We start from the raw sequence: 16,630 nt of genomic DNA on the forward strand, positions 1-16,630 counted from the left end.
AGTGAATTCATTTTCACCTGCGTCTCGACGCAGCGTTCGGCCAACCCTAGTCTCGACGCAGCGTTCGGCCAACCCTAGTCTCGACGCAGCGTTCGGCCAACCCTAGTCTCGACGCAGCGTTCGGCCAACCCTAGTCTCGACGCAGCGTTCGGCCAACCCTACCTTTAAACCCAAGGGCAGGACACATGTTAGCACCAAGTTGAAACATGGCTAATATCAATCTTTAATAAATTAATTTTCTGATTTTTTACACGGCACACAAAAGTACACTGCACTACACACACACCAATGAACATTTCATAACAGTTTGTGAAGGTGATCGGTGGAGGGGGGCTCCTTCCCAAACAGCTCACTATTCCCTACATAGTACACTACTAGTAAGTAGTGTACTATATAGGGAACAGGGTAGTGCACTATATAGGGAACAGGGTGGTGCACTATATAGGGAACAGGGTAGTGCACTATATAGGGAACAGGGTAGTGCACTATATAGGGAACAGGGTAGTGCACTATATAGGGAACAGGGTAGTGCACTATATAGGGAACAGGGTGGCATTAGAGATGCACTCTTGATCTCTCCTTTCACAGTGTAGACAGGATACAGTATGGAAGAAATGCTTTAGTTATGCAAAGGGACAGGGCTGTATATCTATGTAAAGGGACAGGGCTGTATATCTATGTTGTGGTGTTTCTATGTAAAGGGACAGGGCTGTATATCTATGTTGTGGCATTTCTATGTAAAGGGACAGGGCTGTATATCTATGTTGTGGCATTTCTATGTAAAGGGACAGGGCTGTATATCTATGTTGTGGCATTTCTATGTAAAGGGACAGGGCTGTATATCTATGTAAAGGGACAGGGCTGTATATCTATGTTGTGGTATTTCTATGTAAAGGGACAGGGCTGTATATCTATGTTGTGGTATATCTATGTAAAGGGACAGGGCTGTATATCTATGTTGTGGTGTTTCTATGTAAAGTGACAGGGCTGTATCTATGTTGTGGTATATCTATGTAAAGGGACAGGGCTGTATATCTATGTTGTGGTGTTTTTATGTAAAGTGACAGGGCTGTATCTATGTTGTGGTATATCTATGTAAAGGGACAGGGTTGTATATCTATGTTGTGGTGTTTCTATGTAAAGTGACAGGGCTGTATCTATGTTGTGGTGTTTCTATGTAAAGGGACAGGGCTGTATATCTATGTTGTGGTGTTTCTATGTAAAGGGACAGGGCTGTATATCTATGTTGTGGTGTTTCTATGTAAAGGGACAGGGCTGTATATCTATGTTGTGGTGTTTCTATGTAAAGGGACAGGGCTGTATATCTATGTTGTGGTGTTTCTATGTAAAGGGACAGGGCTGTATATCTATGTTGTGGTGTTTCTATGTAAAGTGACAGGGCTGTATCTATGTTGTGGTGTTTCTATGTAAAGGGACAGGGCTGTATATCTATGTTGTGGTGTTTCTATGTAAAGGGATGGCACTGTAGGAGAAGCGGAGGGCCGGAGGACCACTTCCTGCGTGGTGCTGTTTGATGAGGTCAGACAGGAAGTGCATCACCCGGAGGTCATCCTCCCCGCTGAAACCCCGCCCACACAGGAAGTCCCTGCGACGCTGAGTCAGCGTGAAGTCATCGTCCTCCCTGGGGAGGCTGGGAAGCTGGAGGTCAGAGTGGCTGTGGCAGATGGGTGCTGATTGACCCCCAGGTGAACTCTGAGCTCGACCCGATGTTAGAGTTGAAAGGTCAGGAGAACAGGAGAACAGAAAGGCCTTTGCGGTCAGCTCAGCGAGGCAGCTCTCCACATGGAGAAGGTAGGTGCTGCCACGACCTGGACATAAGAAACACAAACAAACATTCAACACATTTTACACTATGATAGACATTCAAATAGTGTAGTTGAAGATGCAGGTCAAGAAATAAGACAGGAATGCTGTGTTCATAACCAAGTGGAAGTAGGAATTTAAGACCCCATTGGACTGGGAGAGACGTCCACTGGAACGCCCTCCAACTGGTCAATAGTAGTGGGAATTTAAGATCCCTGGGAGAGACGTCCACTGGAACGCCCCTCCAACTGGCCAATAGTAGTGGGAATTTAAGATCCCTGGGAGAGACATCCACTGGAACGCCCCTCCAACTGGCCAATAGTAGTGGGAATTTAAGGTCCCTGGGAGAGACGTCCACTGGAACGCCCCTCCAACAGGTCAATAGTAGTGGGAATTTAAGATCCCTGGGAGAGACGTCCACTGGAACGCCCCTCCAACAGGTCAATAGTAGTGGGAATTTAAGATCCCTGGGAGAGACGTCCACTGGAACGCCCCTCCAACAGGTCAATAGTAGTGGGAATTTAAGATCCCTGGGAGGGACGTCCACTGGAACGCCCCTCCAACTGGCCAATAGTAGTGGGAATTTAAGATCCCTGGGAGAGACATCCAATGGAACGCCCCTCCAACTGGCCAATAGTAGTGGGAATTTAAGTTCCCTGGGAGAGACATCCACTGGAACGCCCTCCAACTGGCCAATAGTAGTGGGAATTTAAGATCCCTGGGAGAGACGTCCACTGGAACGCCCCTCCAACAGGTCAATAGTAGTGGGAATTTAAGATCCCTGGGAGGGACGTCCACTGGAACGCCCCTCCAACTGGCCAATAGTAGTGGGAATTTAAGATCCCTGGGAGAGACGTCCACTGGAACGCCCTCCAACAGGTCAATAGTAGTGGGAATTTAAGATCCCTGGGAGAGACGTCCACTGGAACGCCCTCCAACTGGCCAATAGTAGTGGGAATGTAAGATCCCTGGGAGAGACAGCTCCCACATGTTGACCTCTGAAATCACCTATTAAGGAAATGACCTCCAGAACAGCATTTTCAGCAGTTAAATGCAACAAACATTTATTAAAAGCAATCTATTATAATATGTTTTTGAAAACTATAATTTGTTTGCGAGCATGACAGCTGTTTTGGTTTATGGTTGACACAGCTTGTTGCCAACAAAAAAAAAGACTAATAATTTCACTAGCCTATCAGAGTGTGGGGGTTGGCCAGCCGGCCAATGAGGTGTCCGTGGTAGGCGGGGCTTCTCAGTGTACGCTGGTCCAGGTCCAGCACAGCTAGGTACCGTCCGTAACGAGCCAGAGAGTGAAGCATGCTGGGAGCTGTAGGAGACGTTCTGGGGAGAAAGATGGAAGTTATTTAGTGATTTATATGGTGTTCTAGAATTTCGACTTGTGTTCTAGAACAACGGTTCCCAAACTTTTTACAGTCCCGTACCCTCTTCAAACATTCAACCTCCAGCTGTACCACCTAGTTCAATACCCCTTCAAACATTCAACCTCCAGCTGTACCACCTAGTTCAGTACCCCTTCAAACATTCAACCTCCAGCTGTACCACCTAGTTCAGTACCCCTTCAAACATTCAACCTCCAGCTGTACCCCCTCTAGTCCTGTACCCCTTCAAACATTCAACCTCCAGCTGTACCCCCTAGTCCCGTACCCCTTCAAACATTCAACCTCCAGCTGTACCCCCTAGTCCCGTACCCCTTCAAATCATTCAACCTCCAGCTGTACCCCCTCTATCGCCAGGGTCAGCGCACTCTCAAATGTTATTATTTGCCATCATAGTAAGCCTGCGACGAGAAACTGGTCATCATGCAAGCGGTCAGACAAGTGAAAATGATGGTCAGTAAATAAAAAAATAAGCTCGTCTCTCAATTTAAAAAAAATGTGTCAATAGTTTGCCCCTTGATAACCAACGCACTTCTCTGTATGTTGTGAAAGCGATACATGGTTGCTGCCTGTATCATTGCATAGTGCAGAAAGTGATTTATATGGTGTTCTAGAACTTCGACTTGTGTTCTAGAACGAGAGTTCAGGGGCCTTGCTTTAACTTCTTGGTGACAGGGGGCAGTATTTTCACGTCCGGATTAAATGAAATGCATGCCCAAATTCAACTGCCTGCTACTCATCCCCAGAAGATAAGATATGCATATTATTAGTAGATTTGGATAGAAAACACTCTGAAGTTTCTGAAACTGTTTGAATCATGTCTGTGACTATAGCAGAACATATTTAGCAGGCAAGAGGTCACTCTTTCTCAATGGTGTTTCATTGGGAATCCAGATTTCTAAGGGACCTTCTTGCAGTTCCTATCGCTTCCACTGGATGTCAACAGTCTTTAGAAATTGGTTGAGGTTTTTCCTTTGTGCAATGAAGAAGTACGGCCATCTTGAACAAGGGTGACTTCAAGTGTACTGCTAGATCGAGGCGCGTGACCAGAAAGCATGCTTCAGTTTGTTGTCCTCCTGTATTGAACACAGATAATCCAGTCTTCAATTTTATCGATTATTTACATTAAAAAATACCTAAAGTTGTATTACAAAAGTAGTTTGAAATGTTTTGGCAAAGTTTACAGGTAACTTTTGAGATATTTTGTAGTCACATTGTGCAAGTTGGAACTTGTGTTTTTCTGGATCAAACGCACCAAATAAATTGACATTTTGGATATATATGGATGGAATTAATCAAACAAAAGAACCATTTGTGATGTTTATGGGACATATTGGAGTGCCAACAAAAGAAGCTCGTCAAAGGCATGAATCAGTTATTTCTGCGTTTTGTGTTGCGCCTGCAGGGTTGAAATATGCTTTTCTCTCTTTGTTTACGGAGGTGTTATCCTCAGACAATAGCGTTGTTCGCTTTCGCGAAAAGCCTTTTTGAAATCTGACATATTGGCAACAAGTGTAGCTTAAATTTGCTATCTTGCATATGTGATTTCATGAAAGTTTGATTTTTAAAGTAATTTAGTTGAATTTGACGCTCTGCATTTTCTCTGGCTTTTGGCCGTCCCATATATCCCAGAGAGGTTAACAAAGCCATTTTCACTGAGGTGTCCAAAACGTCTTTCAAGCTGTCAGGCATTCCCTTGGCAACGAGAGCCTCTCGGTGGATGCTGCAGTGGCGTCGGGAGCATCAGCGTTACCACTCCACTAGGTCTCCCTGGCATTTTGCACCATCAGTACAGATACCAACATGAGCAGCAGTTACGTTTGGCTACATACGGACCGTTAGTGGAATTCCCGCAAGAGAGTAACGGTTAATGTGATTGGATGTTCATTATTTGACTAGGATACCTGTATTTGACATTGTGTTGTTATTTCACTGAACACCAAATGGTTTAATTTTGGCGGTGAAACGAGGCTACTCAGGCAAGAAAAAGAAAAACTTGCCCGTTGCAAAATAGAAACTGATTGTTTTTAAAAATGTGAATCACATTGCCGACGGCATTGCGCGTACCCCAGTTTGGAAATACCTGATCTAGAACTTGGATAGGAGTAATGGTGACGTTCAACATTACAACAGACTATAAAGGCCTGATAAATCACTACTCAATATCATTTGTAGCTCATCAGTCACAATTTACCCATGATACATCAGGGTTTTGATGCTCTGTTTTTACCTGTGGATTCCGATGAGTCTCCAGGTGAGCAGGTCTGTCAGCTGAAGAGGCGTGGCCAGGTAAGGCTGCACAGCATCTCCATAGCGCCCAGGTGAAGGCAGGTAGAGCGAGAGGGCAGCAACCGTCCTCCTCACGGAACCCTCCTCTCCACCAATCACCACCAGCGGCCGTCCACTTAGCAGGCAGAACACGGCATTCTGGGAGAAGGAATTCTGCCGCAGGAACCTGAGGGCTCCAGGACCCGCCTTCCTCCTCTGGCGCTGATGTCGTCGCGGATTAATAGCACTGTGGTTGCCATGGAGATGTGTGGGGGGCAGAGAGGAAGATGGAGAGGTGCTGATGTTGCTCATACAGTCCGACGCCTCGTCTACACTCAGCCTGTAAGGGGTGTCGCCTAGCAACCGCTGCCCCCCTGACCCCCGACCTCTAACATCTAACCTCAAGGGGATAGAAAAGTTCACCTGGAGGTCAGGCACCACCACCCGCCTGCTGTCACGCCCAGCCTGACCTCTGACCTCGCCGTTGGCATGGTGACTCTCGTACTGCTGGGAGGAGCCCTCTACTGACACCTGGTGGACTGGAGACAGAAACTATATCAGTTACTAAGAGAGAAAACAGACACCTTGGGAAAAAAAGCATCTGGGATATTGACAAGGGAATTATATGCTTAAAAGGTAATGATTAAAGTATCCCACCCTGAAACTATATCAGTTACTAAGAGAGAAAACAGATAATACGTTGTAAGACACCTTGGGAAAAAAGCATCTGGGATATTGATAAGGGAATTATATGCTTAAAAGGTCATGATTAAAGTATCCCACCCTGAAACTATTAGGGATATTGATAAGGGAATTATATGCTTAAAAGGTAATGATTAAAGTAGTCCACCCTGAAACTATTAGTGACTATTAGTTTATGTAGTATAATGAATGATTACTAAACGTCCAATAAGGTTCAGTAGAGACATGGGAGGGAGAGAAATGTGTGTGTGTGTGTGTGGAGGAAAATAACGTGAACAATTCAACTGTGTTTGACCCGACCTGGCTAGAACTCTGAGAAAGGTATGATAGGACAGGGAGTCCTTCTCAAGGTTCCTGTAATGGAATGGAACTGACAGCGCTGGGTAGTGATAAACAGTGGTGAGAACTCTGGGGAAGGATACAATTCACCTACTGTTCGTGTGTATGTATGTGTGTAGGACATCTACTGTTTGTGTGGAGGTATGTGCATTATAAAATGGATGTCTTTGTATTATGGACTTCAGAGCGCACTCGTGGATAAACTGTACGAACCTTCTGCATAAACTGAGTCTTTGCCTAATTATTATTAAACCCAGGGTCTTACAAACCTCGGGATTGGTCAAAGCTTATTGTTAGTTATTATCATTGGGATTGAAAATTCTCTTGACAGATATGTCATTATTATTATTGAAGAGGACAAACAGACAGTCTTACCCAGAGTTCTCTGGGGCTCAGACAAGGGGGCCGGAGTGTCCCATCTCTCTGGCTTCTCCTCCTCCGATTTCCGGACTTCAATACCCAGGGTGCGGTGCAGCTGAGTGGGAGTGTCCTCTAGCTCAACCTTTCCCTCCGTCTGGACTATATTACCCAGGATTCTTTGGTGCCGAGTTTGCTCCTCCTCGTGAACTACAATACCAAGGGTGCTGTGCTGCTGAATGGGCGTGTCCTCACCTGCTGCCTCCTCCTCCTCCTCCTCTTCCTGGATTACACTACCCATGTTTCCATGCTCCTCAGGCTCCTCCTCTGTGATGGCGTTAAAGATGAGGTCATCGGGGAAGATGGAGTCTGAGGTGCTGATGATCTCAATACTGTCCTCGCTGTTCGCCCTCCGTGCCAGGGACCTCACGTCACGTCTCATCCACACCTCCGCAGGGGCACAACTCCGCACCACATCACAGCCTTCACCCTGACCCAACCCACCAGACAACTCTATAGGGGGAGAGGAGAGAGTGTAATACACAGCCCTGACCCCTGACCCACCAGACAACTCTATAGGGGGAGAGGAGAGAGTCTAACACAGCCCTGACCCACCAGACAACTCTATAGGGGGAGAGGAGAGAGTGTAATACACAGCACTGACCCCTGACCCACCAGACAACTCTATAGGGGGAGAGGAGAGAGTCTAACACAGCCCTGACCCACCAGACATCTCTATAGGAGGAGAGGAGAGAGTCTAACACAGCCCTGACCACTGACCCACCAGACAACTCTATAGGGGGAGAGGAGAGAGTCTAACACAGCCCTGACCCCTGACCCACCAGACAACTCTATAGGGGGAGAGGAGAGAGTCTAACACAGCCCTGACCCCTGACCCACCAGACAACTCTATAGGGGGAGAGGAGAGAGTGTAACACAGCCCTGACCCACCAGACAACTCTATAGGAGGAGAGGAGAGAGTCTAACACAGCCCTGACCCCTGACCCAACAGACAACTCTATAGGAGGAGAGGAGAGAGTCTAACACAGCCCTGACCCCTGACCCACCAGACAACTCTATAGGAGGAGAGGAGAGAGTCTAACACAGCCCTGACCCCTGACCCAACAGACAACTCTATAGGAGGAGAGGAGAGTCTAACACAGCCCTGACCCCTGACCCACCAGACAACTCTATAGGGGGAGAGGAGAGAGTCTAACACAGCCCTGACCCACCAGACAACTCTATAGGAGGAGAGGAGAGAGTCTAACACAGCCCTGACCCCTGACCCAACAGACAACTCTATAGGAGGAGAGGAGAGAGTCTAACACAGCCCTGACCCCTGACCCACCAGACAACTCTATAGGAGGAGAGAGTCTAATACACAGCCCTGACCCCTGACCCACCAGACAACTCTATAGGGGGAGAGGAGAGAGTGTAATACACAGCCCTGACCCCTGACCCACCAGACAACTCGCAACGACATCGCAACACCCCGTAACGACATCACAACACCCCGTAACGACATCACAACACCCCGTAACGACATCACAACACCCCGTAACGACATCACAACACCCCGTAACGACATCACAACACCCCGTAACGACATCACAACACCCCATAAAGACAAAGCGAAAACAGTTTGACATTTTTGCCAATGTATTCAAAAGAAAAAAACAGAAATATCTTATATACATTATTTACATAAATATAAATACCTTACCTTATATACATTATTTACATAAATATTCAGAACCTTTGCTATGAGACTCGAAATTGAGCTCAGATGCATCCTGTTTCCATTGATCATCCATCGATTAAGATGTTTCTACAACTTGATTAGAGTCCACCTGTGGTAAATTCAATTGATTGGACATGATTTATAAAGGCACACACCTGTCTGTATAAGGTCTCACAGTTGACAGTCCATGTCAGAGCAAAAACCAAGCTATGAAGTCGAAGGAATTGTCCGTAGAGCTCAGAGACAGGAATGTGTCGAGACACAGATCTGGGGAAGGGTACCAAAACATTTCTGCAGCATTGAAGGTCCCCAAGAACACAGTGGCCTCCATCATTCTTAAATGGAAGAAGTTTGGAACCACCAAGACTCTTCCTAGACCTGGCCACCTGGCCAAACTGAGCAAACAGGAGAAGGGGCTTGGTCAGGGAGGTGACCAAGACCCGATGGTCACAGACAGAGCTCCAGAATTCCTCTGTGGAGACTCTCAGACCATGAGAAACAAGATTCTCTGGTCTGATGAAACCAAGATTGAACTCTTTGGCCTGAATGCCAAAAGTCAGGCCTGGAGGAAACCTGGCACCATCCCTACGGTGAAGCACAGTGGTGGCAGCATCCCTACGGTGAAGCACGGTGGAGGCACCATCCCTATGGTGAAGCACGGTGGTGGCAGCATCCCTACGGTGAAGCACGGTGGAGGCACCATCCTTACGATGAAGCACGGTGGAGGCAGCATCAGGCTGTGGGGATGTTTTTCAGTGGCTGGGACTGGGAGACTCGTCAGGATCTAGTCAAAGATGAACGGAGCAAAGTACAGAGAGATCCATGATGAAAACCTGCTCAGGATCTCAGACTGGGGTGAAGGTTCACCTTCCAACAGGACAACGACCCTAAGCACACAGCCAAGACAACGCAGGAGTGGCTTCAGGCCAAGTCTCTGAATGTCCTTGAGTGGCCCAGCCAGAGCCCGGACTTGAACCCGATCGAACATCTCTGGAGACCTGAAAATAGCTGTGCAGCGACGCTCCCCATCCAACCTAACAGAGCTTGAGAGGATCTGCAGAGAAGAATGGGAGAAACTCCCCAAATAAAGGTGTGTCAAGCTTGTAGCGTCATACCCATGAAGACTTGAGGCTTTAATCGCTGACAAAGGTGCTTCAATAAAGTACTGAGTAAAGGGTCTGAATACTTAAGTAAATGTGATCAGTTTTTAATAAAAAAACAACAACATTTATGCATTTGCAAACATTTCTAAAAACCTGATTTTGCTCTGTCATTATGGAGTATTGTGATGTCATTATGGAGTATTGTGATGTCATTATGGGGTATTGTGATGTCATTATGGGGAATTGTGTGTAGATTGAGGGGGAAAAATGATTGAATAGAATAATAGAATAAGACTGTATTTTAGATTAAGGCTGTAACACAACGTGTTAAAAGTCAAGGGGTCTGAACAGTTTCTGAATTCACTGTACCTCTGAGTTCCACGTGGGTGAGTCCCTGTGTTCTATATGAGCGCTCCGTCCCCAGAACCTCAATGCTGTCTCCGCTGCTCACGCTGCCTGGTCTCGTCTCCGCGGTTACTCCTTCTCCCTCAGGATCAAGTGTCGGCTCCGCCCCTCCACTTCCTGTCTCCAGTTTGATTGACACCTCCTCCACGCAGGAGAAGAACAACTCCAGGCTCGGTGGTCCCGCCCCCGCCACAGGATGTGACATCACACCGCTTCCTCCCTCTAGCCCCACCCCCTCCTCCTCCAGGTCCTCCTCCTCCTCCTGGTCCCAGAGCTGGAAAAGGAACTGTGTGTGTGAAAGCGTCCTGGAGAGCCTGTGTGTGATGCGACGGTTGTGTAGAACACTCTGGTCTCCACGGAGACGGCGTTCTGCGTTGCCCAGCTGTTCTAGCGTCAGAGACAGGAAGTAGCAGTCGCTCAGCTCCTCCAACGGCTTCAGACGGCGGTCGAACCGCCTCGCTGACCAGCCCCCGCCCCCTAGCGACGCCCGGAAACCAGCTGGGGGTGTATGAGGGGAGGGGGATCAGGAGTCAAGGGGAGGGTCTCTGGGATCAGGGAGGGTCGTAGGGCAGAAAGCCAGGGTCTTTTAACTTCCTGTTGGGATAGGAAGTGACCTGGTGGAGGAGGGATCTGTGGTCCAGGATGGAACGATCCACGCTAGCAAGCTCGTTGGCCGTCTTCTGCAGCTCCGCCTCCTCCTTGATCTCCGTACTCTCATTGGATATCCTTTGAAGCGTTGCTTGAAGGATGGATCGTGTGTACCTGTCAACAGAGAGAAGGATTTAAAAACGCTCACACAAACAAACTCTGTGGATCGTGTGTACCTGTTGTCATGACGTTGGGATAGGTTTCTGATAGTCATAAATACCTCTTCCCCCATTTTTCCTCTCTCTACCCTACTGATGTTACATTTAAAAACCCTTTGGTTAACACAGAGATTCTGGGAACATCAGAAGGTGGGGGGAAATGAACTATATTCTGGTAATCCGACCAATTGAACATATGCGGTGGTACTTAATGAACATGATGTCAGTTCAGTTGTCATCTGAGACATTCTCATCAATGATAAGATGACATAAACTCTACAGTGGAAAGTCTACACATCAGAGTTATCGAATTTACATGGAATTGTTGTTCAATTTAAATGTTTGAATATGACATTATTTGTGATGGGATGAAATGTGATTTTAGCTTCTAAAATGTGACATTTGGGTTTTCATAAGAGCTGCTCAATCAAAAAAAAGCCTGTGAAGGGACAAGGACTATAAAACTTTTCAAACACACCTTCCTCTCCCTTCCTGCCTTTGATGACAACATAACTTCCTGTTCAGAATGGTTCAGATAATAACTACAGAACGAAGCCAACATCAGCATGAGCTTTGGTTGCGAATGGTATGAACTTTTGAACTCTTATTCACGACAGAAGTGATACCTCCTAGCCGCTGAGTTAGCAACCACAGCTGCAAACGCAGGTTAGGAAGGAACAGACAGAGTATCCCGTCTATCATATAACAACGTGACTACAACGTATCCAATTGACCACCAGAGACATTCTTCAAAGGACAAAGGACTCGGTTTGGCAACACAGCCTTCCATCTACCACCAACCTACTGAAGCGCAGCTCAGAGTAAATATTTATTGCATTTTCCTTTTCCAAATGGGTGGTAATTTAGAATGCATAAGATGTATTTACGATTGCACAGCTTCGCCCTTTGTTCCTCAGTCTTCCCGCTCTTTCACTCAAACCCAGCCCCTTTTCCTTTGTGTAACAAAGGGGCCGTTTTCCTTTATGACGTTATTTGTAATCAAGTTAAGATTTAATCATGTGTATGTGTGATTAGTTAGGTATTTAGTCAATAAATGATTAAACCCTATTTTGTATTGTTGATTCAAATTGTTAGCCAGGGTTCTTGCAGATAAAATTCAGATGAGACTGAATTATTAATTAATCAAATAATTAAATTAAGATGAAGATTGATATCAGATGAGTTAAGGTGAAGATTAATATTGACTGCTATTGATGTAAAATATGACTAGGTCTTTAAGAGTTTATTCGGAAGATAACAGCTCTATAAATATTATTTTGTGGTGCCCGACTCTCTAGTTAATTACATTTACATGATTAGCTTAATCAGGTAGTATTATTAATTACGGAGAAATTATTTTATAGAATAGCATGTCATATCACTTAATCCGGCATAGCCAAAGACACGACACTGTCAACAGAGAGATGGATTTAAAAACGCTCACACAAACAAACTACGTGTTGGTGCTTGAAGGTGTGTGTGTCAGTGCTTGAAGGTGTGTGTGTCAGTGCTTGAAGGTGTGTGTGTGTGTGTGTGTCAGTGCTTGAAGGTGTGTGTGTGTGTCAGTGCTTGAAGGTGTGTGTGTGTGTGTGTGTGTGTGTGTGTGTGTGTGTGTGTGTGTGTGTGTGTGTGTGTGCATCTCTGTCCTCGTACTCCAGAGTGTGTGTGTGTGCGCGTCTCTGTCCTCGTACTCCAGAGTGTGTGTGTGTGTGTGTGTGTGTGCGTCTCTGTCCTCGTACTCCAGGTCATGTAGCTTCCTCTGCAGCTCGCGGGCGAAGGCCCGTCGGTTACCGGTCTTCAGGCACTCGGAGGCGCGGGAGAAGCGGAGCGACAGCTCCTGGAACTGCAGCATGATCTTCCTCTCGTCGGCAGAGACGTAGGCCATGCAGAACGGGCGGACGAAGCCCCGGGCCTCCAGGTCATAGAGCGTCAGGTGGTGAACGTAGGCAAACGCCCCCTCCTTAGAGTCACCCAGCACCACCCGGGAGTCCTGGAGGGAGAACAACCATCTCCTCAGAGATCTAACACAACCCCCTGAAACACACTGACTGACAGAGGACTGAGACCAGTCTAACACGACCCCCTGAAACACACTGACTGACAGAGGACCGAGACCAGTCTAACACGACCCCCTGAAACACACTGACTGACAGAGGACCGAGACCAGTCTAACACGACCCCCTGAAACACACTGACTGACAGAGGACCGAGACCAGTCTAACACGACCCCTGAAACACACTGACTGACAGAGGACCGAGACCAGTCTAACACGACCCCCTGAAACACACTGACTGACAGAGGACTGAGACCAGTCTAACACGACCCCCTGAAACACACTGACTGACAGAGGACCGAGACCAGTCTAACACGACCCCCTGAAACACACTGACTGACAGAGGACTGAGACACACGACCCCCTGAAACACACTGACTGACAGAGGACTGAGACCAGTCTAACACGACCCCCTGAAACACACTGACTGACAGAGGACTGAGACCAGTCTAACACGACCCCCTGAAACACACTGACTGACAGAGGACTGAGACCAGTCTAACACGACCCCTGAAACACACTGACTGACAGAGGACCGAGACCAGTCTAACACGACCCCCTGAAACACACTGACTGACAGAGGACCGAGACCAGTCTAACACGACCCCCTGAAACACACTGACTGACAGAGGACTGAGACCAGTCTAACACGACCCCCTGAAACACACTGACTGACAGAGGACCGAGACCAGTCTAACACGACCCCCCTGAAACACACTGACTGACAGAGGACTGAGACCAGTCTAACACGACCCCCTGAAACACACTGACTGACAGAGGACCGAGACCAGTCTAACACGACCCCCTGAAACACACTGACTGACAGAGGACCGAGACCAGTCTAACACGACCCCCTGAAACACACTGACTGACAGAGGACCGAGACCAGTCTAACACGACCCCCTGAAACACACTGACTGACAGAGGACTGAGACCAGTCTAACACGACCCCCTGAAACACACTGACTGACAGAGGACTGAGACCAGTCTAACACGACCCCCTGAAACACACTGACTGACAGAGGACTGAGACCAGTCTAACACGACCCCCTGAAACACACTGACTGACAGAGGACCGAGACCAGTCTAACACGACCCCCTGAAACACACTGACTGACAGAGGACCGAGACCAGTCTAACACGACCCCCTGAAACACACTGACTGACAGAGGACCGAGACCAGTCTAACACGACCCCCTGAAACACACTGACTGACAGAGGACTGAGACCAGTCTAACACGACCCCCTGAAACACACTGACTGACAGAGGACCGAGACCAGTCTAACACGACCCCCTGAAACACACTGACTGACAGAGGACTGAGACCAGTCTAACACGACCCCCTGAAACACACTGACTGACAGAGGACTGAGACCAGTCTAACACGACCCCCTGAAACACACTGACTGACAGAGGACCGAGACCAGTCTAACACGACCCCCTGAAACACACTGACTGACAGAGGACTGAGACCAGTCTAACACGACCCCCTGAAACACACTGACTGACAGAGGACCGAGACCAGTCTAACACGACCCCCTGAAACACACTGACTGACAGAGGACCGAGACCAGTCTAACACGACCCCCTGAAACACACTGACTGACAGAGGACTGAGACCAGTCTAACACGACCCCCTGAAACACACTGACTGACAGAGGACTGAGACCAGTCTAACACGACCCCCTGAAACACACTGACTGACAGAGGACCGAGACCAGTCTAACACGACCCCCTGAAACACACTGACTGACAGAGGACTGAGACCAGTCTAACACGACCCCTGAAACACACTGACTGACAGAGGACTGAGACCAGTCTAACACGACCCCCTGAAACACACTGACTGACAGAGGACCGAGACCAGTCTAACACGACCCCCTGAAACACACTGACTGACAGAGGACTGAGACTGGGATTCGAACCGGCAAACCGTCTGGTTGTTAGGGGGTTAGGTGCCTTGCTCAAGGGCACAATGGCAGCCGATGGCATCTAGGATGATGCCAACAACACTAGGGTTGCCGGCTCACTCCACACCAGATTTTTCCCTGTCGGAGCTGGGATTCGAACCGGCAAACCGTCTGGTTGCTGGGCCCCTTCTCTAAACACCAGGCTACCTACCTCCGAGAAGGCCAGACGGGGGAGGGTCTGGAGGGAAGGACGAGCTGTCTGGTGGTGTGGCTGAGGACCAGGGGCTACGGCTTGGTAGTCGACAGACATGATGCGTAGAGAGAAATGGTTCAGGTCGAAGGACCCGATCACTCTGGGGTCATCAGGGATGGTCCGGACCGGTAGGGGACCCACCTGGACAGGAGGCCAGAATACATACACACATCACTATGCTCTGTTTATCATATATGCATAGTCACTTTAACTATACATTCATGTACATACTACCTCAATTGGGCCGACCAACCAGTGCCCTTGCACATTGGCTAACCGGGCTATCTGCATCGTGTCCCACCACCCACCAACCCCTCTTTTACGCTGCTGCTACTCTCTGTTCATCATATATGCATTGTCACTTTAACCATATCTAGCTGCATTGTGTCCCACCACCCACCAACCCCTATTTTATTCACCCAAAACCTTTTTTGCACTATTGGTTTTACACCTGTTGTATTCCACGCAAGTGCCAAATAAACTATGATTTGAAAACACACACACACACACACACACACACACACACACACACACACACCCCACCCCCTCCCAGGTCCTACCTGTTCTGAGAACTCAGCCACCAGTATGAAGTCCCTGTTGAAATGGGCAGGGGAGGTCCAGGGGTGAGAGAGGGGAAGGAGAGGGAGGGAGAACTCCTCTGGCAGGACCTGGGCATCCGGGTACCCCCCCAAATCCCCTTCACTGGTGAAGGCCAGCACATCAGGAGATCCAATCATGATGTCATAAAAATCAATCCCAGGTGTCTTTGTGTTGATCCTAGAGAGTATGTGTGTATGTTGGTCACTGGTCAGTCCTTCTTCGCGTCCCTGTTAACTTTCCCGGTGGAGTCCGTTTTGGCACCGGAGAGCTGTCACTCACTGACCGGGTAACTGGTATTAAAAAGTCTTGCTGTTGTGTTGTTGAAACTTAACTAATCGAAGTACAACTTAAAAGCGAAACAAACATGTTTAACTTTCACTTCCCATTCATGTATTTAGATCGGTGGACGTCGGTAAATAGCATTTTCCTAAACATTTCACACGGAAAGTTCAACGTCAGAGCGAGGTGTTAACTTACCGACGTAACGGTAGTCGCTTTACGTCAACAACAGCTGTCCTGAAGCAGCGACAAAACACGTAAACACAAAGTTGCCCGCGACAGGAGCGTTAAATTAACCGGGAGAAACAGGTCCGTCTGCGGGAAGTAACACCGAGTCACATGGTCAACTTATGGCCCGGTTCCTCTTTTCGCCTCCGTAGAGTAATGAACTGAACTCTACCGGGGACTCGCAGCTCCGGTGGAGAGAAACGAAGTGTGTATCACGTCTTCAGACAGCGGGTCCAACTCCAGACATATTTAGCCATGTGACAGCTGCCGGTCGTGAGCGGGGAGGAGCCGTTCCTTCTTTACCGGGGTGATGAATCCGTCCCGAGACAACTCGAGGAGACTTGTGAAAGAGCTGAATCACCG

General features: G+C 48.0%; 1 pseudogene; it reads right to left on the bottom strand.

Annotated features, from left to right (window-relative positions):
* Positions 1–205: 205 nt before the first annotated feature.
* On the bottom strand, positions 206–16,616 carry LOC135533930 (guanine nucleotide exchange protein smcr8a-like; annotated as a pseudogene).
* Between the last annotated feature and the right edge of the window lie 14 nt (positions 16,617–16,630).

This window comes from Oncorhynchus masou, unplaced genomic scaffold (assembly GCF_036934945.1).
Source record: "Oncorhynchus masou masou isolate Uvic2021 unplaced genomic scaffold, UVic_Omas_1.1 unplaced_scaffold_2819, whole genome shotgun sequence".
In the NCBI taxonomy this organism is placed as follows: domain Eukaryota; kingdom Metazoa; phylum Chordata; class Actinopteri; order Salmoniformes; family Salmonidae; genus Oncorhynchus; species Oncorhynchus masou.